At 45.5% G+C, this 3,257-nt stretch overlaps 1 long non-coding RNA gene across 1 annotated transcript; it reads right to left on the bottom strand.

Annotated features, from left to right (window-relative positions):
• Nucleotides 1–1,438: 1,438 nt before the first annotated feature.
• LOC118417292 lies at nt 1,439–2,635 on the bottom strand. The gene is made up of 2 exons (XR_004831357.1): nt 2,390–2,635; nt 1,439–2,016 (listed from the first exon to the last, which is right to left on the bottom strand). It is a non-coding gene; the product is annotated as an uncharacterized LOC118417292 (long non-coding RNA).
• Nucleotides 2,636–3,257: the final 622 nt, after the last annotated feature.

Raw genomic sequence — 3,257 nt, 5'->3', positions numbered from 1 at the left:
AGTCGGTGCTCCCCGGGGCACAGCCGACAGTTATTGTCCAACGGGAAAGGAACTTGACATAATTCTCGGGCAGAGATCCCGCTAGTTCGTTCGAGGATTAGTGAGAGGAGGCCCAGATTTGGTGGCCTGCCTCTCGGTGCGGGAAAAGACAAGTATATATACCATAGTCCGCATATTGCGGGGTGCATATAGGGACACTGCTCCCTGCACGACTCTACTATCAGAGTTCTACCGACGAGAGCAGAGTGTCGTGACTACGCCCTCGCCCTGCAGAGCCTGGCGCGAAGGGCAGAACAGAAGCGGCCAGGCATATTAACTGACGAGGATATGGCCCTCCGAGATAGAACTTTGAGTAGGCACCTAGTAGCGTACGTCCGACAACGCCGGGAATGCAAATTTATGGACATCCGGCTGGAAGTAAGGGGACTGACAGGGGGGCGATCACCCGTAAGAAGCTAGCGCCAGGGGCGCCTGTGCGTCCACAGAGTCCCAAGGAACGATGGACACTTCGTATAGATACTATCAAGGTCAAGAAGACCTAAGACGCGCAATCAGGGAACTACGCGCGAAAAACGATGCTCTAATTCGGACGAACGAAGCTCTGGTTCGCAGGGCTGAGCAATATGGGCAGTACAACGCGCCACGTTCCGGCCCTAGTGACGCTAGTCCGGGGCGACCAGGCCCTAATCGAACGAACGTGATCAGCGGTACCCTAGTTATCGCTACGCTCCGGACGGGCAGCCAATCTGTTTTCTGTGCGACGAGGTCGGGCACATTGGCGTTTATAGTTATACTACCACCCCCCCCCCCCCCCCCACCCCTTGGGATCAGTAAGCTGACTTCTGCTGTTGTGATAGTTCTTTTAAGTGCACAGGAGGATGCAATAAATACGCTAACATCTTTTGTGGTCGCAACCATCAATGACATCCTGGAGAAGTACCCTACCTGCCCCTGGTGCCAAAGACACGAGCAACAGCTGAAAAGCACGAACACTCTTTCAGGCTGTTTGCTCAGTGTCACAAGAAGTATTCGCACGCTGGTCTGATGGATGCGGAGGCTATAGATGAGCTGGGTAAGAATTCAGATAAAAACCTATTCTCTGTGTGTTACTCATTTTCCCGGAAGTAGCTTGCAATTGCATGCAAATTTATGTATATTTAAACATTTCCATTTCCAGACAATGCAATCACTGCAGCCTTCATGGACTATTATTGCCAACATTTGGGTGAGATGCCATGTGCCATTGGCCGGACCTATGCCGACCAATTATCTATGTGTAGCCTGTGTCTGTCTGCTCATTCCGTTTCATTGAGGGGGGGGGGGGGCGGGGGACGTGTCGTTGGTCACCAAAATGAAAATTTAAAAAAAGACATGGAAATAGTACAAAAGGAGGACAGTTGAAGTGGTCACACTCTTTGTATTTTTTTTCTTATATCACATATGCTTAACCAATTCACGCCTGCAACGGCTGCTAATCCACTGCCTCAAATAAAAGAGTAGAGTATATAAGAGTAATTCCAGCCAGGTAGGAGTCAAACCTAACAAAACTATCACCAGCCCCCATTATCAGTACAATTTTCATTCATTTATGTGTTTTTTTTTTTTTTCCAAAATTGTTCTTATAGTTTTTGTTTTGTGCGAGTTAGAACAAGAGCAGAAGGAATGAGACATTATTTGTGGCATTGACACCCAGCAAACCAATCTAACTAAGCTAAACCAGCCCCCACTGTACCAGAGGCACAGTCCCCGAAGTCTGGGTTTCCAAGAGGCTGGACAGCTGTAATAACAGACCTGGCTATCAAACCCTGGCCTGAGTAAGCTGGATATATTGCCATTACCAATAGTTCTGCTCTGTGCTATGTTTGTCTCTGGGTGTACAGAAGAGAATTTACAGCCGCTGCTTTTGATCTCCTCAAGATGTTCATTTGTGACAGCATCCTCCTCTGGATATTGAGCTGATTTGCCATACTTCAGAGACCACCACACACGTGACATGCTGTACACCTCCGGGTTGATCTGTGCGAATGAGATACATACTTTATTGCATAACTTCAGCAGATGTGACTGTAGAACTATAAATAAATGTTTGGCACAAGTAAAGATACAGAATCGGCCTCCGGTACATTAGTCCTTCTATATAATACACATTTAAATAATCTCCAAGGCGATTATTCAGAATTCAGTGAACACAAGTAGCGTCGGTGTGACCCGACCACGCCACCCAGGTCCTTTGTTCTCCGAAAAATGGACTTCGTAAAAGCTTCAAGCTCTAATATTTCATAATAACCGCCGAACCAGCTATACTACAAGAAGTCTGTCAAGACTTTTCTAGACAAAGGTAAGCTAAAATACAAAGACATATTCTGTCGTAGGAAATATTCAACCTCACCTCAAAAATGGCCGCCCTGTACTGACTGAATTCCACACAGAACCAAATGATTTCTCCTGTATTGGTGCGCGTAAACATCTGGAATGCCGCTACACTCCAAATGAAAGACTTACGAAAAGCTTATATAGTCAAAAATTACACATAACAAAATAAAATAGTCAAGAAAAAGCAAAACAGTCTAACCTATCAACATATTGATAGAACGTTTCCTTTCTCGGACGGACTATTTTATGGCGGCGCTTGTGCATATTCCGTCTGGGGAGGGTATTCGGTGGAGGCTGGATGATGACGTAGGAAGCGCAGCAAGGTTCACTTTGGGTTTTTGGAAGCACCGCTCCTTAGAAAAAATGGTACAACACGTAAACACGTAATGAACCCAAACACTGGTCTGTTTTATGATAAAATCTACGGCCCATTAGTAATACTTGATTAGTTGCTTTGACTGCTTCCTGAATCGTGTGGCATTACCAGAAATGTATATGACATGTGTTGACTCAAAAAAACATTCATTGCTTCATGCAGAGGTTCCAGATGTCTTTTTTTATCTAAAAATGTATCCACTGTGTCCCACAGTGATGTAAGGATATCTGTGTCGGATTGGGCATCAGAAAAGACAGCCATGGAAGAGGCTGCCAAGAAACTGATCCCCACGAGGAAGATCGTCCATTACAGCATAGACCTACTTCTTCTGTGTTTAGGCAATGGAACTTGGTTAAAAGTATATCCCGGGAACCAGGCAACCATTTTGTTGTCAAGGATTATTTGGAGTTTATCCTCCAGCAAGCTACACTTATATGTCATCACAAGACAGGATTACATAGGTGGGTACTACATACTAACAAACTCCCTAATCTATGCAGTAGTAAGT

The sequence above is a fragment of the Branchiostoma floridae genome, chromosome 6 (genome assembly GCF_000003815.2).
Source record: "Branchiostoma floridae strain S238N-H82 chromosome 6, Bfl_VNyyK, whole genome shotgun sequence".
In the NCBI taxonomy this organism is placed as follows: domain Eukaryota; kingdom Metazoa; phylum Chordata; class Leptocardii; order Amphioxiformes; family Branchiostomatidae; genus Branchiostoma; species Branchiostoma floridae.
This window is presented reverse-complemented; position numbering and strand designations above follow the sequence as displayed.